Source organism: Scyliorhinus torazame, chromosome 12 (assembly GCF_047496885.1).
Source record: "Scyliorhinus torazame isolate Kashiwa2021f chromosome 12, sScyTor2.1, whole genome shotgun sequence".
Classification (NCBI taxonomy): domain Eukaryota; kingdom Metazoa; phylum Chordata; class Chondrichthyes; order Carcharhiniformes; family Scyliorhinidae; genus Scyliorhinus; species Scyliorhinus torazame.
In genome coordinates, this window is record NC_092718.1 from 136,318,933 (window position 1) to 136,345,121 (window position 26,189).

The following is a 26,189-nucleotide window of genomic DNA, read 5'->3' on the forward strand; positions in this document are numbered from 1 at the left end:
TGATTAGAATCAGACACTGACACTGACAGATTGATCAGAATCAGACACTGACACTCAGATTGAACACAATCAGACACAGACACTGACAGATTGCTCAGAATCAGACACAGACACTCACAGATTGATTAGAATCAGACACAAACACTGACAGATTGATCAGAATCAGACACAGACAGTCACAGATTGATCAGAATCAGACACTGACAGATTGATCAGAATCAGACACAGACACTGACAGATTGATCAGAATCAGACACAGACAGTCACAGATTGATCAGAATCAGACACTGACAGATTGATAAGAATCAGACACAGACACTGACAGATTGATCAGAATCAGACACAGACAATGACAGATTGATCAGAATCAGACACAGACAGTCACAGATTCATCAGAATCAGACACTGACAGATTTATCAGTATCAGACACAGACACTGACAGATTGATCAGAATCAGACACAGGCACTGACAGATTGATCAGAATCAGACACAGACACTGACAGATTGATCAGTATCAGACACAGACACTGACAGATTGACCAGTATCAGACACAGACACTCACAGATTGATCAGAATCAGACACAGACACTGACAGATTGATCAGAATCAGACACAGACACTTACAGATTGATTAGAATCAGACACAGACACTGACACATTGATCAGAATCAGACACAGACAGTCACAGATTGATCAGAATCAGACACAGACACTGACAGATTGATCAGAATCAGACACAGACACTGACAGATTGATCAGAATCAGACACAGACAGTCACAGATTGATCAGAATCAGACACAGACACTGACAGATTGATCAGAATCAGACACAGACACTGACAGTTTGATCAGAATCAGACACAGACACTGACAGATTGATCAGAATCAGACACTGACAGATTGATCAGAATCAGACACAGACAGTCACAGATTGATCAGAATCAGACACAGACACTGACAGATTGATCAGAATCAGACACAGACACTGACAGATTGATCAGAATCAGACACAGACACTGACAGATTGATCAGAATCAGACACAGACACTGACAGATTGATCAGAATCAGACACAGACACTGACAGATTGATCAGAATCAGGCACTGACAGATTGATCAGAATCAGACACAGACATTGACAGATTGATCAGAATCAGACACAGACACTGACAGATTGATCAGAATCAGACACAGACACACAGATTGATCAGAATCAGACACAGACACTCACAGATTGATCAGAATCAGACATTCACAAATTGATCAGAATCAGACGCAGTCACTGACAGATTGATCAGAATCAGACACAGACAGTCACAAATTGATCAGGATCAGACACAGACACTGACAGATTGATCAGAATCAGATACAGACACTCAGAGATTGATCAGAATCAGAGACAGACACTCACAGATTGATTAGAATCAGACACAGACAGTCACAGATTGATCAGAATCAGACACAGACACTGACAGATTGATCAGAGTCAGACACAGACACTGACAGATTGATCAGAATCAGACACAGACACTGACAGATTGATCAGAATCAGGCACTGACAGATTGATCAGAATCAGACACAGACACTGACAGATTGATCAGAATCAGACACAGACACTCACAGATTGATCAGAATCAGACACAGGCACTGACAGATTGATCAGAATCAGACTCAGGCACTCACAGATTGATCAGAATCAGACACTGACCGATTCATCAGAATCAGACGCAGACACGGACAGATTGATCAGAATCAGACACAGACACCCACAGATTGATCAGAATCAGACACAGACACTGACAGATTGATCAGAAGCAGACACAGACAGTCACAGATTGATCAGAATCAGACACAGACACTGACAGATTGATCAGAATCAGACACAGAGAGTCACAGATTGATCAGAATCAGACACAGACACTGACAGATTGATCAGAGTCAGACACAGACACTGACAGATTGATCAGAATCAGACACAGACACTGACAGATTGATCAGAATCAGGCACTGACAGATTGATAAGAATCAGACACAGACACTGACAGATTGATCAGAATCAGACACAGACACTGACAGATTGATCAGAATCAGACACAGACAGTCACAGATTGATCAGAATCAGACACTGACAGATTTATCAGTATCAGACACAGACACTGACAGATTGATCAGAATCAGACACAGGCACTGACAGATTGATCAGAATCAGACACAGACACTGACAGATTGATCAGTATCAGACACAGACACTGACAGATTGACCAGTATCAGACATAGACACTCACAGATTGATCAGAATCAGACACAGACACTGACAGATTGATCAGAATCAGACACAGACACTTACAGATTGATTAGAATCAGACACAGACACTGACAGATTGATCAGAATCAGACACAGACAGTCACAGATTGATCAGAATCAGACACAGACACTCACAGATTGATCAGAATCAGACACAGACACTGACAGATTGATCAGAATCAGACACAGACAGTCACAGATTGATCAGAATCAGACACAGACACTGACAGATTGATCAGAATCAGACACAGACACTGACAGATTGATCAGAATCAGACACTGACAGATTGATCAGAATCAGACACAGACAGTCACAGATTGATCAGAATCAGACACAGACACTGACAGATTGATCAGAATCAGACACAGACACTGACAGATTGATCAGAATCAGACACAGACACTGACAGATTGATCAGAATCAGGCACTGACAGATTGATCAGAATCAGACACAGACACTGACAGATTGATCAGAATCAGACACAGACACTGACAGATTGATCAGAATCAGACACAGACACACAGATTGATCAGAATCAGACACAGACACTCACAGATTGATCAGAATCAGACACAGACACTGACAGATTGATCAGAATCAGACACAGACACTGACAGATTGATCAGAATCAGACACAGACACTGACAGATTGATCAGAATCAGACACAGACACTGACAGATTGATCAGAATCAGACACTGACAGATTGATCAGAATCAGACACAGACAGTCACAGATTGATCAGAATCAGACACAGACACTGACAGATTGATCAGAATCAGACACAGACACTGACAGATTGATCAGAATCAGACACAGACACTGACAGATTGATCAGAATCAGGCACTGACAGATTGATCAGAATCAGACACAGACACTGACAGATTGATCAGAATCAGACACAGACACTGACAGATTGATCAGAATCAGACACAGACACACAGATTGATCAGAATCAGACACAGACACTCACAGATTGATCAGAATCAGACATTCACAAATTGATCAGAATCAGACGCAGTCACTGACAGATTGATCAGAATCAGACACAGACAGTCACAAATTGATCAGAATCAGACACAGACACTGACAGATTGATCAGAATCAGATACAGACACTCAGAGATTGATCAGAATCAGAGACAGACACTCACAGATTGATTAGAATCAGACACAGACAGTCACAGATTGATCAGAATCAGACACAGACACTGACAGATTGATCAGAGTCAGACACAGACACTGACAGATTGATCAGAATCAGACACAGACACTGACAGATTGATCAGAATCAGGCACTGACAGATTGATCAGAATCAGACACAGACACTGACAGGTTGATCAGAATCAGATACAGACACTCAGAGATTGATCAGAATCAGACACAGACACTCACAGATTGATCAGAATCAGACACTCACAGATTGATCAGAATCAGACACAGACACTCACAGATTGATCAGAATCATACACAGACACTCACAGATTGATCAGAATCAGAGACAGACACTGACAGATTGATCAGAATCAGACACAGACACTGACAGATTGCTCAGAATCAGACACAGACACTCACAGATTGATTAGAATCAGACACTGACACTCACAGATTGATCAGAATCAGACACAGACACTCACAGATTGATTCGGATCAGACACTGACACTCACAGATTGATCAGAATCAGACACAGACACTCACAGATTGATCAGAATCAGACACAGACACTGACAGATTGATCAGAATCAGACACAGACAGTCACAGATTGATCAGAATCAGACACAGACACTGACAGATTGATCAGAATCAGACACAGACACTGACAGATTGATCAGAATCAGACACAGACACTGACAGATTGATCAGAATCAGACACTGACAGATTGATCAGAATCAGACACAGACAGTCACAGATTGATCAGAATCAGACACAGACACTGACAGATTGATCAGAATCAGACACAGGCACTGACAGATTGATCAGAATCAGACACAGACACTGACAGATTGACCAGTATCAGACACAGACACTCACAGATTGATCAGAATCAGACACAGACACTGACAGATTGCTCAGAATCAGACACAGACACTCACAGATTGATTAGAATCAGACACAGACACTGACAGATTGATCAGAATTAGACACAGACAGATTGATCAGAATGAGACACAGACAGTCACAGATTGATCAGAATCAGACACAGACAGTCACAGATTGATCAGAATCAGACACAGACACTGACAGATTGATCAGAATCAGACACAGACACTGACAGATTGATCAGGATCAGGCACTGACAGATTGATCAGAATCAGACACAGACACTCACAGATTGATCAGAATCAGACACAGACACACAGATTTATCAGAATCAGACACAGACACTCACAGATTGATCAGAATCAGACATTCACAAATTGATCAGAATCAGACACAGACAGTCACAAATTGATCAGAATCAGACACAGACACTGACAGATTGATCAGAATCAGATACAGACAGATTGGTCAGAATCAGTGACAGACACTCACAGATTGATTAGAATCAGACACTGACACTGACAGATTGATCAGAATCAGACACTGACACTCAGATTGAACACAATCAGACACAGACACTGACAGATTGCTCAGAATCAGACACAGACACTCACAGATTGATTAGAATCAGACACAAACACTGACAGATTGATCAGAATCAGACACAGACAGTCACAGATTGATCAGAATCAGACACTGACAGATTGATCAGAATCAGACACAGACACTGACAGATTGATCAGAATCAGACACAGACAGTCACAGATTATTCAGAATCAGACACTGACAGATTGATAAGAATCAGACACAGACACTGACAGATTGATCAGAATCAGACACAGACAATGACAGATTGATCAGAATCAGACACAGACAGTCACAGATTGATCAGAATCAGACACTGACAGATTTATCAGTATCAGACACAGACACTGACAGATTGATCAGAATCAGACACAGGCACTGACAGATTGATCAGAATCAGACACAGACACTGACAGATTGATCAGTATCAGACACAGACACTGACAGATTGACCAGTATCAGACACAGACACTCACAGATTCATCAGAATCAGACACAGACACTGACAGATTGATCAGAATCAGACACAGACACTTACAGATTGATTAGAATCAGACACAGACACTGACACATTGATCAGAATCAGACACAGACAGTCACAGATTGATCAGAATCAGACACAGACACTGACAGATTGATCAGAATCAGACACAGACACTGACAGATTGATCAGAATCAGACACAGACAGTCACAGATTGATCAGAATCAGACACAGACACTGACAGATTGATCAGAATCAGACACAGACACTGACAGTTTGAACAGAATCAGACACAGACACTGACAGATTGATCAGAATCAGACACTGACAGATTGATCAGAATCAGGCACTGACAGATTGATCAGAATCAGACACAGACATTGACAGATTGATCAGAATCAGACACAGACACTGACAGATTGATCAGAATCAGACACAGACACACAGATTGATCAGAATCAGACACAGACACTCACAGATTGATCAGAATCAGACATTCACAAATTGATCAGAATCAGACGCAGTCACTGACAGATTGATCAGAATCAGACACAGACAGTCACAAATTGATCAGGATCAGACACAGACACTGACAGATTGATCAGAATCAGATACAGACACTCAGAGATTGATCAGAATCAGAGACAGACACTCACAGATTGATTAGAATCAGACACAGACAGTCACAGATTGATCAGAATCAGACACAGACACTGACAGATTGATCAGAATCAGGCACTGACAGATTGATCAGAATCAGACACAGACACTGACAGATTGATCAGAATCAGACACAGACACTCACAGATTGATCAGAATCAGATACAGGCACTGACAGATTGATCAGAATCAGACTCAGGCACTCACAGATTGATCAGAATCAGACACTGACCGATTCATCAGAATCAGACGCAGACACGGACAGATTGATCAGAATCAGACACAGACACCCACAGATTGATCAGAATCAGACACAGACACTCACAGATTGATCAGAAGCAGACACAGACACTGACAGATTGATCAGAATCAGATACAGACACTCACAGATTGATCAGAATCAGACACAGACACTCACAGATTGATTCGGATCAGACACTGACAGATTGATCAGAATCAGACACTGACACCCAGATTGATCACAATCAGACACAGACACTAACAGATTGCTCAGAATCAGACACAGACACTCACAGATTGATTAGAATCAGACACAGACACTGACAGATTGATCAGAATTAGACACAGACACTGACAGATTGATCAGAATCAGACACAGACACTGACAGATTGATCAGAATCAGACACAGACACTCACAGATTGATCAGAATCAGACACAGACACTGACAGATTGATCAGAATCAGACACAGACAGTCACAGATTGATCAGAATCAGACACAGACACTGACAGATTGATCAGAATCAGGCACTGACAGATTGATCAGAATCAGACACAGACACTGACAGATTGATCAGACACAGACAGTGACAGATTGATCAGAATCAGACACTGACAGATTGATCAGTATCAGACACAGACACTGACAGATTGATCAGAATCAGACACAGGCACTGACAGATTGATCAGAATCAGACACAGACACTGACAGATTGATCAGTATCAGACACTGACACTGACAGATTGATCAGAATCAGACACAGACACCCACAGATTGATCAGAATCAGACACAGACACTCACAGATTGATCAGAAGCAGACACAGACACTGACAGATTGATCAGAATCAGATACAGACACTCACAGATTGATCAGAATCAGACACAGACACTCACAGATTGATTCGGATCAGACACTGACAGATTGATCAGAATCAGACACTGACACCCAGATTGATCACAATCAGACACAGACACTAACAGATTGCTCAGAATCAGACACAGACACTCACAGATTGATTAGAATCAGACACAGACACTGACAGATTGATCAGAATTAGACACAGACACTGACAGATTGATCAGAATCAGACACAGACACTGACAGATTGATCAGAATCAGACACAGACACTCACAGATTGATCAGAATCAGACACAGACACTGACAGATTGATCAGAATCAGACACAGACAGTCACAGATTGATCAGAATCAGACACAGACACTGACAGATTGATCAGAATCAGGCACTGACAGATTGATCAGAATCAGACACAGACACTGACAGATTGATCAGACACAGACAGTGACAGATTGATCAGAATCAGACACTGACAGATTGATCAGTATCAGACACAGACACTGACAGATTGATCAGAATCAGACACAGGCACTGACAGATTGATCAGAATCAGACACAGACACTGACAGATTGATCAGTATCAGACACTGACACTGACAGATTGATCAGAATCAGACACAGGCACTGACAGATTGATCAGAATCAGACACAGACACTCACAAATTCATCAGAATCAGACACAGACACTCACAGATTGATCATAATCAGACACAGACAGTGACAGATTGATCAGAATCAGACACAGACACTCACAGATTGATCAGAATCAGACACAGACACTCACAGATTGATCAGAATCAGACACAGGCACTGACAGATTGATCAGAATCAGACTCAGGCACTCACAGATTGATCAGAATCAGACACTGACAGATTCATCAGAATCAGACGCAGACACTGACAGATTGATCAGAATCAGACACAGACACCCACAGATGGATCAGATTCAGACACAGACACTCACAGATTGATCAGAAACAGACACAGACACTGACAGATTGATCAGAACCAGATACAGACACTCACAGATTGATCAGAATCAGACACAGACACTCACAGATTGATTCGGATCAGACACTGACAGATTGATCAGAATCAGACACTGATACCCAGATTGATCACAATCAGACACAGACACTAACAGATTGCTCAGAATCAGACACAGACACTCACAGACTGATTAGAATCAGACATAGACACTGACAGATTGATCAGAATTAGACACAGACACTGACAGATTGATCAGAATCAGACACAGACACTGACAGATTGATCAGAATCAGACACAGACAGTCACAGATTGATCAGAATCAGACACAGACACTGACTGATTGATCAGAATCAGACACAGACTGTCACAGATTGATCAGAATCAGACACAGACAGTCACAGATTGATCAGAATCAGACACAGACACTGACAGATTGATCAGAATCAGGCACTGACAGATTGATCAGAATCAGACACAGACACTGACAGATTGATCAGAATCAGACACAGACAGTCACAGATTGATCAGAATCAGACACTGACAGATTGATCAGTATCAGACACAGACACTGACAGATTGATCAGAATCAGACACAGGCACTGACAGATTTATCAGACACAGACACTGACAGATTGATCAGTATCAGACACAGACACTGACAGATTGATCAGAATCAGACACAGGCACTGACAGATTGATCAGAATCAGACACAGACACTCACAAATTCATCAGAATCAGACACAGACACTCACAGATTGATCAGAATCAGACACAGACACTGACAGATTGATCAGAATCAGACACAGCCACTGACAGATTGATCAGAATCAGACACAGGCACTCACAGATTGATCAGAATCAGACACTGACAGATTGATCAGAATCAGACGCAGACACTGACAGATTGATCAGAATCAGACACAGACACCCACAGATTGATCAGAATCAGACACAGACACTCACAGATTGATCAGAATCAGACACTGACAGATTGATCAGAATCAGACACAGACACTGTCAGATTGATCAGAATCAGACACAGACACTGACAGATTGATCAGAATCAGACACCGACACTCACAGATTGATCAGAATCAGACACAGACACTCACAAATTGATCAGAATCAGACACAGACACTGACAGATTGATCAGAATCAGACACCGACACTCACAGATTGATCAGAATCAGACACAGACACTGACAGATTGATCAGAATCAGACACAGGCACTGACAGATTTATCAGAATTAGACACAGACACTGACAGATTGATCAGTATCAGACACAGACACTGACAGATTGATCAGAATCAGACACAGGCACTGACAGATTGATCAGAATCAGACACAGACACTCACAAATTCATCAGAATCAGACACAGACACTCACAGATTGATCAGAATCAGACACAGACACTGACAGATTGATCAGAATCAGACACAGACACTGACAGATTGATCAGAATCAGACACAGACACTCACAGATTGATCAGAATCAGACACAGCCACTGACAGATTGATCAGAATCAGACACAGGCACTCACAGATTGATCAGAATCAGACACTGACAGATTGATCAGAATCAGACGCAGACACTGACAGATTGATCAGAATCAGACACAGACACCCACAGATTGATCAGAATCAGACACAGACACTCACAGATTGATCAGAATCAGACACTGACAGATTGATCAGAATCAGACACAGACACTGTCAGATTGATCAGAATCAGACACAGACACTGACAGATTGATCAGAATCAGACACCGACACTCACAGATTGATCAGAATCAGACACAGACACTCACAAATTGATCAGAATCAGACACAGACACTGACAGATTGATCAGAATCAGACACCGACACTCACAGATTGATCAGAATCAGACACAGACACTGACAGATTGATCAGAATCAGACACAGACACTCACAGATTGATCAGAATCAGACACAGACAGTCACAGATTGATCAGAATCAGACACAGACACTCACAGATTGATCAGAATCAGACACAGACACTGACAGATTGATCAGAGTCAGACACAGACACTGACAGATTGATCAGAGTCAGACACAGACACTGACAGATTGATCAGAATCAGACACAGGCACTGACAGATTGATCAGAATCAGACACAGACACTCACAAATTCATCAGAATCAGACACAGACACTCACAGATTGATCAGAATCAGACACAGACAGTCACAGATTGATCAGAATCAGACACAGACACTCACAGATTGATCAGAATCAGACACAGACACTGACAGATTGATCAGAGTCAGACACAGACACTGACAGATTGATCAGAATCAGACACAGGCACTGAGAGATTGATCAGAATCAGACACAGACACTGACAGATTGATCAGAATCAGACACAGACAGTCACAAATTGATCAGAATCAGACACTGACAGATTGATCAGTATCAGACACAGACACTGACAGATTGATCAGAATCAGACACAGGCACTGACAGATTGATCAGATTCAGACACAGACACTGACAGATTGATCAGTATCAGACACAGGCACTGACAGATTGATCAGAATCAGACACAGGCACTGACAGATTGATCAGAATCAGACACAGACACTCACAAATTCATCAGAATCAGACACAGACACTCACAGATTGATCAGAATCAGACACTCACAAATTGATCAGAATCAGACACAGACACTCACAGATTGATCAGAATCAGACACAGACACTCACAGATTGATCAGAATCAGACACAGACACTCACAGATTGATCAGAATCAGACACAGACACTGACAGATTGCTCAGAATCAGACACAGACACTCACAGATTGATTAGAATCAGACACTGACACTCACAGATTGACCAGAATCAGACACAGACACTCACAGATTGATTCGGATCAGACACAGACACTGACAGATTGATCAGAATCAGACACTGACAGTCACAGATTGATCAGAATCAGACACAGACACTCACAGATTGATCAGGATCAGACACAGACACTGACAGATTGATCAGATTCAGACACAGACACTCACAGATTGATCAGAATCAGACACAGACACTGACAGATTGCTCAGAATCAGATATAGACACTCACAGATTGATTAGAATCAGACACAGACACTGACAGATTGATCAGAATCAGACACTGACAGTCACAGATTGATCAGAATCAGACACTCACAGATTGATCAGAATCAGACACAGACACTGACAGATTGATCAGAGTCAGACACAGACACTGACAGATTGATCAGAATCAGACACAGACACTGACAGATTGATCAGAATCAGGCACTGACAGATTGATCAGAATCAGACACAGACACTGACAGATTGATCAGAATCAGACACAGACACTGACAGATTGATCAGAATCAGACACTGACAGTCACAGATTGATCAGAATCAGACACTGACAGATTGATCAGTATCAGACACAGACACTGACAGATTGATCAGAATCAGACACAGGCACTGACAGATTGATCAGAATCAGACACTGACAGATTGATCAGTATCAGACACAGACACTGACAGATTGATCAGAATCAGACACAGGCACTGACAGATTGATCAGTATCAGACACAGACACTGACAGATTGATCAGAATCAGACACAGGCACTGACAGATTGATCAGAATCAGACACAATCACTCACAAATTCATCACAATCAGACACAGACACTCACAGATTGATCAGAATCAGACACTGACAGATTGATCAGAATCAGACACAGACACTCACAGATTGATCAGAATCATACACAGACACTCACAGATTGATCAGAATCAGACACAGACACTCACAGATTGATCAGAATCAGACACAGACACTGACAGATTGCTCAGAATCAGACACAGACACTCACAGATTGATTAGAATCAGGCACTGGCACTCACAGATTGATCAGAATCAGACACAGACACTCACAGATTGATTCGGATCAGACACTGACAGATTGCTCAGAATCAGATATAGACACTCACAGATTGATTAGTATCAGACACAGACACTGACAGATTGATCAGAATCAGACACTGACACTCAGATTGATCACAATCAGACACAGACACTGACAGATTGATCAGAATCAGACACAGACACTCACAAATTGATCAGAATCAGACACAAACACTGACAGATTGATCAGTATCAGACACAGACACTGACAGATTGATCAGAATCAGACACAGACAGTCACAGATTGATCAGAATCAGACACAGACACTCACAAATTGATCAGAATCAGACACAGACACTGACAGATTGATCAGAATCAGATACAGACACTCACAGATTGATCAGAATCAGACACAGACACTCACAGATTGATTCGGATCAGACACTGACAGATTGATCAGAATCAGACACTGACACTCAGATTGATCACAATCAGACACAGACACTAACAGATTGCTCAGAATCAGACACAGACACTCACAGATTGATTAGAATCTGACACAGACACTGACAGATTGATCAGAATTAGACACAGACACTGACAGATTGATCAGAATCAGACACAGACACTGACAGATTGATCAGAATCAGACACAGACAGTCACAGATTGATCAGAATCAGACACAGACACTGACAGATTGATCAGAATCAGACACAGACAGTCACAGATTAATCAGAATCAGACACAGACAGTCACAGATTGATCAGAATCAGACACTGACAGATTGATCAGTATCAGACACAGACACTGACAGATTGATCAGAATCAGGCACTGACAGATTGATCAGAATCAGACACAGACACTGACAGATTGATCACAATCAGACACAGACAGTCACAGATTGATCAGAATCAGACACTGACAGATTGATCAGTATCAGACACAGACACTGACAGATTGATCAGAATCAGACACAGGCACTGACAGATTGATCAGAATCAGACACAGACACTGACAGATTGATCAGTATCAGACACAGACACTGACAGATTGATCAGAATCAGACACAGGCACTGACAGATTGATCAGAATCAGACACAGACACTCACAAATTCATCAGAATCAGACACAGACACTGACAGATTGATCAGAATCAGACACAGACACTGTCAGATTGATCAGAATCAGACACAGACACTGACAGATTGATCAGAATCAGACACCGACACTCACAGATTGATCAGAATCAGACACAGACACTGACAGATTGATCAGAATCAGACACAGACACTCACAGCTTGATCAGAATCAGACACAGACAGTCACAGATTGATCAGAATCAGACACAGACACTCACAGATTGATCAGAATCAGACACAGACACTGACAGATTGATCAGAGTCAGACACAGACACTGACAGATTGATCAGAATCAGACACAGACACTGACAGATTGATCAGAATCAGACACAGACAGTCACAGATTGATCAGAATCAGACACTGACAGATTGATCAGTATCAGACACAGACACTGACAGATTGATCAGAATCAGACACAGGCACTGACAGATTGATCAGAATCAGACACAGACACTGACAGATTGATCAGTATCAGACACAGACACTGACCGATTGATCAGAATCAGACACAGGCACTGACAGATTGATCAGAATCAGACACAGACACTCACAAATTCATCAGAATCAGACACAGACACTCACAGATTGATCAGAATCAGACACTCACAGATTGATCAGAATCAGACACAGACACTCACAGATTGATCAGAATCAGACACAGACACTCACAGATTGATCAGAATCAGACACAGACACTCACAGATTGATCAGAATCAGACACAGACACTGTCAGATTGTTCAGAATCAGACACAGACACTCACAGATTGATTAGAATCAGACACTGACACTCACAGATTGATCAGAATCAGACACAGACACTCACAGATTGATCAGAATCAGACACAGACACTGACAGATTGATCAGAGTCAGACACAGACACTGACAGATTGATCAGAATCAGACACAGACACTGACAGATTGATCAGAATCAGGCACTGACAGATTGATCAGAATCAGACACAGACACTGACAGATTGATCAGAATCAGACACAGACAGTCACAGATTGATCAGAATCAGACACTGACAGATTGATCAGTGTCAGACACAGACACTGACAGATTGATCAGAATCAGACACAGGCACTGACAGATTGATCAGAATCAGACACAGACACTGACAGATTGATCAGTATCAGACACAGACACTGACAGATTGATCAGAATCAGACACAGGCACTGACAGATTGATCAGAATCAGAAACAGACACTCACAAATTCATCAGAATCAGACACAGACACTCACAGATTGATCAGAATCAGACACTCACAGATTGATCAGAATCAGACACAGACACTCACAGATTGATCAGAATCATACACAGACACTCACAGATTGATCAGAATCAGACACAGACACTCACAGATTGATCAGAATCAGACACAGACACTGACAGATTGCTCAGAATCAGACACAGACACTCACAGATTGATTAGAATCAGGCACTGACACTCACAGATTGATCAGAATCAGACAGAGACACTCACAGATTGATTCGGATCAGACACTGACAGATTGCTCAGAATCAGACACAGACACTGACAGATTGATCAGAATCAGACACTGACACTCAGATTGATCACAATCAGACACAGACGCTGACAGATTGATCAGAATCAGACACAGACACTCACAAATTGATCAGAATCAGACACAGACACTGACAGATTGATCAGTATCAGACACAGACACTGACAGATTGATCAGAATCAGACACAGACAGTCACAGATTGATCAGAATCAGACACTGACACTCACAGATTGACCAGAATCAGACACAGACACTCACAGATTGATTCGGATCAGACACAGACACTGACAGATTGATCAGAATCAGACACTGACAGTCACAGATTGATCAGAATCAGACACAGACACTCACAGATTGATCAGGATCAGACACAGACACTGACAGATTGATCAGATTCAGACACAGACACTCACAGATTGATCAGAATCAGACACAGACACTGACAGATTGCTCAGAATCAGATATAGACACTCACAGATTGATTAGAATCAGACACAGACACTGACAGATTGATCAGAATCAGACACTGACAGTCACAGATTGATCAGAATCAGACACTCACAGATTGATCAGAATCAGACACAGACACTGACAGATTGATCAGAGTCAGACACAGACACTGACAGATTGATCAGAATCAGACACAGACACTGACAGATTGATCAGAATCAGGCACTGACAGATTGATCAGAATCAGACACAGACACTGACAGATTGATCAGAATCAGACACAGACACTGACAGATTGATCAGAATCAGACACTGACAGTCACAGATTGATCAGAATCAGACACTGACAGATTGATCAGTATCAGACACAGACACTGACAGATTGATCAGAATCAGACACAGGCACTGACAGATTGATCAGAATCAGACACTGACAGATTGATCAGTATCAGACACAGACACTGACAGATTGATCAGAATCAGACACAGGCACTGACAGATTGATCAGTATCAGACACAGACACTGACAGATTGATCAGAATCAGACACAGGCACTGACAGATTGATCAGAATCAGACACAATCACTCACAAATTCATCACAATCAGACACAGACACTCACAGATTGAACAGAATCAGACACTGACAGATTGATCAGAATCAGACACAGACACTCACAGATTGATCAGAATCATACACAGACACTCACAGATTGATCAGAATCAGACACAGACACTCACAGATTGATCAGAATCAGACACAGACACTGACAGATTGCTCAGAATCAGACACAGACACTCACAGATTGATTAGAATCAGGCACTGGCACTCACAGATTGATCAGAATCAGACACAGACACTCACAGATTGATTCGGATCAGACACTGACAGATTGCTCAGAATCAGATATAGACACTCACAGATTGATTAGTATCAGACACAGACACTGACAGATTGATCAGAATCAGACACTGACACTCAGATTGATCACAATCAGACACAGACACTGACAGATTGATCAGAATCAGACACAGACACTCACAAATTGATCAGAATCAGACACAAACACTGACAGATTGATCAGTATCAGACACAGACACTGACAGATTGATCAGAATCAGACACAGACAGTCACAGATTGATCAGAATCAGACACAGACACTCACAAATTGATCAGAATCAGACACAGACACTGACAGATTGATCAGAATCAGATACAGACACTCACAGATTGATCAGAATCAGACACAGACACTCACAGATTGATTCGGATCAGACACTGACAGATTGATCAGAATCAGACACTGACACTCAGATTGATCACAATCAGACACAGACACTAACAGATTGCTCAGAATCAGACACAGACACTCACAGATTGATTAGAATCTGACACAGACACTGACAGATTGATCAGAATTAGACACAGACACTGACAGATTGATCAGAATCAGACACAGACACTGACAGATTGATCAGAATCAGACACAGACAGTCACAGATTGATCAGAATCAGACACAGACACTGACAGATTGATCAGAATCAGACACAGACAGTCACAGATTAATCAGAATCAGACACAGACAGTCACAGATTGATCAGAATCAGACACTGACAGATTGATCAGTATCAGACACAGACACTGACAGATTGATCAGAATCAGGCACTGACAGATTGATCAGAATCAGACACAGACACTGACAGATTGATCACAATCAGACACAGACAGTCACAGATTGATCAGAATCAGACACTGACAGATTGATCAGTATCAGACACAGACACTGACAGATTGATCAGAATCAGACACAGGCACTGACAGATTGATCAGAATCAGACACAGACACTGACAGATTGATCAGTATCAGACACAGACACTGACAGATTGATCAGAATCAGACACAGGCACTGACAGATTGATCAGAATCAGACACAGACACTCACAAATTCATCAGAATCAGACACAGACACTGACAGATTGATCAGAATCAGACACAGACACTGTCAGATTGATCAGAATCAGACACAGACACTGACAGATTGATCAGAATCAGACACCGACACTCACAGATTGATCAGAATCAGACACAGACACTGACAGATTGATCAGAATCAGACACAGACACTCACAGCTTGATCAGAATCAGACACAGACAGTCACAGATTGATCAGAATCAGACACAGACACTCACAGATTGATCAGAATCAGACACAGACACTGACAGATTGATCAGAGTCAGACACAGACACTGACAGATTGATCAGAATCAGACACAGACACTGACAGATTGATCAGAATCAGACACAGACAGTCACAGATTGATCAGAATCAGACACTGACAGATTGATCAGTATCAGACACAGACACTGACAGATTGATCAGAATCAGACACAGGCACTGACAGATTGATCAGAATCAGACACAGACACTGACAGATTGATCAGTATCAGACACAGACACTGACCGATTGATCAGAATCAGACACAGGCACTGACAGATTGATCAGAATCAGACACAGACACTCACAAATTCATCAGAATCAGACACAGACACTCACAGATTGATCAGAATCAGACACTCACAGATTGATCAGAATCAGACACAGACACTCACAGATTGATCAGAATCAGACACAGACACTCACAGATTGATCAGAATCAGACACAGACACTCACAGATTGATCAGAATCAGACACAGACACTGTCAGATTGTTCAGAATCAGACACAGACACTCACAGATTGATTAGAATCAGACACTGACACTCACAGATTGATCAGAATCAGACACAGACACTCACAGATTGATCAGAATCAGACACAGACACTGACAGATTGATCAGAGTCAGACACAGACACTGACAGATTGATCAGAATCAGACACAGACACTGACAGATTGATCAGAATCAGGCACTGACAGATTGATCAGAATCAGACACAGACACTGACAGATTGATCAGAATCAGACACAGACAGTCACAGATTGATCAGAATCAGACACTGACAGATTGATCAGTGTCAGACACAGACACTGACAGATTGATCAGAATCAGACACAGGCACTGACAGATTGATCAGAATCAGACACAGACACTGACAGATTGATCAGTATCAGACACAGACACTGACAGATTGATCAGAATCAGACACAGGCACTGACAGATTGATCAGAATCAGAAACAGACACTCACAAATTCATCAGAATCAGACACAGACACTCACAGATTGATCAGAATCAGACACTCACAGATTGATCAGAATCAGACACAGACACTCACAGATTGATCAGAATCATACACAGACACTCACAGATTGATCAGAATCAGACACAGACACTCACAGATTGATCAGAATCAGACACAGACACTGACAGATTGCTCAGAATCAGACACAGACACTCACAGATTGATTAGAATCAGGCACTGACACTCACAGATTGATCAGAATCAGACAGAGACACTCACAGATTGATTCGGATCAGACACTGACAGATTGCTCAGAATCAGACACAGACACTGACAGATTGATCAGAATCAGACACTGACACTCAGATTGATCACAATCAGACACAGACGCTGACAGATTGATCAGAATCAGACACAGACACTCACAAATTGATCAGAATCAGACACAGACACTGACAGATTGATCAGTATCAGACACAGACACTGACAGATTGATCAGAATCAGACACAGACAGTCACAGATTGATCAGAATCAGACACAGACACTCACAAATTGATCAGAATCAGACACAGACACTGACAGATTGATCAGAATCAGATACAGACACTCACAGGTTGATCAGAATCAGACACAGACACTCACAGATTGATTCGGATCAGACACTGACAGATTGATCAGAATCAGACACTGACACTCAGATTGATCACAATCAGACACAGACACTAACAGATTGCTCAGAATCAGACACAGACACTCACTGATTGATTAGAATCTGACACAGACACTGACAGATTGATCAGAATTAGACACAGACACTGACAGATTGATCAGAATCAGACACAGACACTGACAGATTGATCAGAATCAGACACAGACAGTCACAGATTGATCAGAATCAGACACAGACACTGACAGATTGATCAGAATCAGACACAGACAGTCACAGATTGATCAGAATCAGACACAGACAGTCACAGATTGATCAGAATCAGACACAGACAGTCACAGATTGATCAGAATCAGACACTGACAGATTGATCAGTATCAGACACAGACACTGACAGATTGATCAGAATCAGACACAGGCACTGACAGATTGATCAGAATCAGACACAGACACTCACAAATTCATCAGAATCAGACACAGACACTCACAGATTGATCAGAATCAGACACAGACACTGACAGATTGATCAGAATCAGACACAGACACTGACAGATTGATCAGAATCAGACACAGACACTCACAGATTGATCAGAATCAGACACAGGCACTGACAGATTGATCAGAATCAGACTCAGGCACTCACAGATTGATCAGAATCAGACACTGACAGATTCATCAGAATCAGACGCAGACACTGACAGATTGATCAGAATCAGACACAGACACCCACAGATTGATCAGAATCAGACACAGACACTCACAGATTGATCAGAATCAGACACTGACACTCACAGATTGATCAGAATCAGACACAGACACTCACAGATTGATCAGACACTGACAGATTGATCAGAATCAGACACAGACACTGTCAGATTGATCAGAATCAGACACAGACACTGACAGATTGATCAGAATTAGACACCGACACTCACAGATTGATCAGAATCAGACACAGACACTCACAAATTGATCAGAATCAGACACAGACACTCACAGATTGATCAGACACTGACAGATTGATCAGAATCAGACACTGACACTCACAGATTGATCAGAATCAGACAGACACTGACAGATTGATCAGAATCAGACACAGACACTCACAGATTGATCAGAATCAGACACTCACAGATTCATCAGAATCAGACACAGACACTCACAGATTGATCAGAATCAGACACAGACACTCACAGATTGATCAGAATCAGACACAGACACTCACAGATTGATCAGAATCAGACACAGACACTGACAGATTGCTCAGAATCAGACACAGACACTCACAGATTGATTAGAATCAGACACTGACACTCACAGATTGATCAGAATCAGACACAGACACTCACAGATTGATTCGGATCAGACACTGACAGATTGCTCAGAATCAGATATAGACACTCACAGATTGATTAGAATCAGACACAGACACTGACAGATTGATCAGAATCAGACACTGACAGTCACAGATTGATCAGAATCAGACACAGACACTCACAGATTGATCAGAATCAGACACAGACACTGACAGATTGATCAGAGTCAGACACAGACACTGACAGATTGATCAGAATCAGACACAGACACTGACAGATTGAGCAGAATCAGGCACTGACAGATTGATCAGAATCAGACACAGACACTGACAGATTGATCAGAATCAGACACAGACACTGACAGATTGACCAGAATCAGACACAGACAGTCACAGATTGATCAGAATCAGTCACTGACAGATTGATCAGTATCAGACACAGACACTGACAGATTGATCAGAATCAGACACAGGCACTGACAGATTGATCAGAATCAGACACAGACAATGACAGATTGATCAGTATCAGACACAGACACTGACAGATTGATCAGAATCAGACACAGACACTCACAGATTGATCAGAATCAGACACAGACACTGACAGATTGATCAGAATCAGACACAGGCACTGACAGATTGATCAGAATCAGACACAGACACTCACAAATTCATCAGAATCAGACACAGACACTCACAGATTGATCAGAATCAGACACTCACAGATGGATCAGAATCAGACACAGACACTGACAGATTGATCAGAATCAGACACCGACACTCACAGATTGATCAGAATCAGACACAGACAGTCACAGATTGATCAGAATCAGACACAGACACTCACAGATTGATCAGAATCAGACACAGACACTGACAGATTGATCAGAGTCAGACACAGACACTGACAGATTGATCAGAATCAGACACAGACACTGACAGATTGATCAAAATCAGGCATTGAGAGATTGATCAGAATCAGACACAGACACTGACAGATTGATCAGAATCAGACACAGACACTGACAGATTGATCAGAATCAGACACAGACAGTCACAGATTGATCAGAATCAGACACTGACAGATTGATCAGTATCAGACACAGACACTGACAGATTGATCAGAATCAGACACAGGCACTGACAGATTGATCAGAATCAGACACAGACACTGACAGATTGATCAGTATCAGACACAGGCACTGACCGATTGATCAGAATCAGACACAGGCACTGACAGATTGATCAGAATCAGACACAGACACTCACAAATTCATCAGAATCAGACACAGACACTCACAGATTGATCAGAATCAGACACTCACAGATTGATCAGAATCAGACACAGACACTCACAGATTGATCAGAATCAGACACAGACACTCACAGATTGATCAGAATCAGACACAGACACTCACAGATTGATCAGAATCAGACACAGACACTGTCAGATTGTTCAGAATCAGACACAGACACTCACAGATTGATTAGAATCAGACACTGACACTCACAGATTGATCAGAATCAGACACAGACACTCACAGATTGATCAGAATCAGACACAGACACTGACAGATTGATCAGAGTCAGACACAGACACTGACAGATTGATCAGAATCAGACACAGACACTGACAGATTGATCAGAATCAGGCACTGACAGATTGATGAGAATCAGACACAGACACTGACAGATTGATCAGAATCAGACACAGACAGTCACAGATTGATCAGAATCAGACACTGACAGATTGATCAGTGTCAGACACAGACACTGACAGATTGATCAGAATCAGACACAGGCACTGACAGATTGATCAGAATCAGACACAGACACTGACAGATTGATCAGTATCAGACACAGACACTGACAGATTGATCAGAATCAGACACAGGCACTGACAGATTGATCAGAATCAGAAACAGACACTCACAAATTCATCAGAATCAGACACAGACACTCACAGATTGATCAGAATCAGACACTCACAGATTGATCAGAATCAGACACAGACACTCACAGATTGATCAGAATCATACACAGACACTCACAGATTGATCAGAATCAGACACAGACACTCACAGATTGATCAGAATCAGACACAGACACTGACAGATTGCTCAGAATCAGACACAGACACTCACAGATTGATTAGAATCAGGCACTGACACTCACAGATTGATCAGAATCAGACAGAGACACTCACAGATTGATTCGGATCAGACACTGACAGATTGCTCAGAATCAGATATAGACACTCACAGATTGATTAGAATCAGACACAGACACTGACAGATTGATCAGAATCAGACACTGACACTCAGATTGATCACAATCAGACACAGACGCTGACAGATTGATCAGAATCAGACACAGACACTCACAAATTGATCAGAATCAGACACAGACACTGACAGATTGATCAGTATCAGACACAGACACTGACAGATTGATCAGAATCAGACACAGACAGTCACAGATTGATCAGAATCAGACACAGACACTCACAAATTGATCAGAATCAGACACAGACACTGACAGATTGATCAGAATCAGATACAGACACTCACAGGTTGATCAGAATCAGACACAGACACTCACAGATTGATTCGGATCAGACACTGACAGATTGATCAGAATCAGACACTGACACTCAGATTGATCACAATCAGACACAGACACTAACAGATTGCTCAGAATCAGACACAGACACTCACTGATTGATTAGAATCTGACACAGACACTGACAGATTGATCAGAATTAGACACAGACACTGACAGATTGATCAGAATCAGACACAGACACTGACAGATTGATCAGAATCAGACACAGACAGTCACAGATTGATCAGAATCAGACACAGACACTGACAGATTGATCAGAATCAGACACAGACAGTCACAGATTGATCAGAATCAGACACAGACAGTCACAGATTGATCAGAATCAGACACAGACAGTCACAGATTGATCAGAATCAGACACTGACAGATTGATCAGTATCAGACACAGACACTGACAGATTGATCAGAATCAGACACAGGCACTGACAGATTGATCAGAATCAGACACAGACACTCACAAATTCATCAGAATCAGACACAGACACTCACAGATTGATCAGAATCAGACACAGACACTGACAGATTGATCAGAATCAGACACAGACACTGACAGATTGATCAGAATCAGACACAGACACTCACAGATTGATCAGAATCAGACACAGGCACTGACAGATTGATCAGAATCAGACTCAGGCACTCACAGATTGATCAGAATCAGACACTGACAGATTCATCAGAATCAGACGCAGACACTGACAGATTGATCAGAATCAGACACAGACACCCACAGATTGATCAGAATCAGACACAGACACTCACAGATTGATCAGACACTGACACTCACAGATTGATCAGAATCAGACACAGACACTCACAGATTGATCAGACACTGACAGATTGATCAGAATCAGACACAGACACTGTCAGATTGATCAGAATCAGACACAGACACTGACAGATTGATCAGAATTAGACACCGACACTCACAAATTGATCAGAATCAGACACAGACACTCACAGATTGATCAGACACTGACAGATTGATCAGAATCAGACACTGACACTCACAGATTGATCAGAATCAGACAGACACTGACAGATTGATCAGAATCAGACACAGACACTCACAGATTGATCAGAATCAGACACTCACAGATTCATCAGAATCAGACACAGACACTCACAGATTGATCAGAATCAGACACAGACACTCACAGATTGATCAGAATCAGACACAGACACTCACAGATTGATCAGAATCAGACACAGACACTGACAGATTGCTCAGAATCAGACACAGACACTCACAGATTGATTAGAATCAGACACTGACACTCACAGATTGATCAGAATCAGACACAGACACTCACAGATTGATTCGGATCAGACACTGACAGATTGCTCAGAATCAGATATAGACACTCACAGATTGATTAGAATCAGACACAGACACTGACAGATTGATCAGAATCAGACACTGACAGTCACAGATTGATCAGAATCAGACACAGACACTCACAGATTGATCAGAATCAGACACAGACACTGACAGATTGATCAGAGTCAGACACAGACACTGACAGATTGATCAGAATCAGACACAGACACTGACAGATTGATCAGAATCAGGGACTGACAGATTCATCAGAATCAGACACAGACACTGACAGATTGATCAGAATCAGACACAGACACTGACAGATTGATCAGAATCAGACACAGACAGTCACAGATTGATCAGAATCAGTCACTGACAGATTGATCAGTATCAGACACAGACACTGACAGATTGATCAGAATCAGACACAGGCACTGACAGATTGATCAGAATCAGACACAGACACTGACAGATTGATCAGTATCAGACACAGACACTGACAGATTGATCAGAATCAGACACAGACACTCACAGATTGATCAGACACAGACACTGACAGATTGATCAGAATCAGACACAGGCACTGACAGATTGATCAGAATCAGACACAGACACTCACAAATTCATCAGAATCAGACACAGACACTCACAGATTGATCAGAATCAGACACTCACAGATGGATCAGAATCAGACACAGACACTCACAGATTGATCAGAATCATACACAGACACTCACAGATTAATCAGAATCAGGCACAGACACTCACAGATTGATCAGAATCAGACACAGACACTGACAGATTGCTCAGAATCAGACACAGACACTCACAGATTGATTAGAATCAGACACAGACACTCACAGATTGATTCGGATCAGACACTGACAGATTGCTCAGAATCAGATATAGACACTCACAGATTGATTAGAATCAGACACAGACACTGACAGATTGATCAGAATCAGACACTGACACTCAGATTGATCACAATCAGACACAGACACTGACAGATTGATCAGAATCAGACACAGACACTCACAAATTGATCAGAATCAGACACAGACACTGACAGATTGATCAGTATCAGACGCAGACACTGACAGATTGATCAGAATCAGACACAGACAATCACAGATGGATCAGAATCAGACACAGACACTCACAAATTGATCAGAATCAGACACAGACACTGACAGATTGATCAGAATCAGATACAGACACTCACAGATTGATCAGAATCAGACACAGACACTCACAGATTGATTCGGATCAGACACTGACAGATTGATCAGTATCAGACACAGACACTGACAGATTGATCAGAATCAGACACAAACAATCACAGATTGATCAGAATCAGACACAGACACTCACAAATTGATCAGAATCAGACACAGACACTGACAGATTGATCACAATCAGACACAGACACTAACAGATTGCTCAGAATCAGACACAGACACTCACAGATTGATTAGAATCTGACACAGACACTGACAGATTGATCAGAATTAGACACAGACACTGACAGATTGATCAGAATCAGACAGACACTGACAGATTGATCAGAATCAGACACAGACAGTCACAGATTGATCAGAATCAGACATAGAAACTGACAGATTGATCAGAATCAGACACAGACAGTCACAGATTGATCAGAATCAGACACAGACTGTCACAGATTGATCAGAATCAGACACAGACACTGACAGATTGATCAGAATCAGGCACTGACAGATTGATCAGAATCAGACACAGACACTGACAGATTGATCAGAATCAGACACTGACACTCAGATTGATCACAATCAGACACAGACACTGACAGATTGCTCAGAATCAGACACAGACACTCACAGAT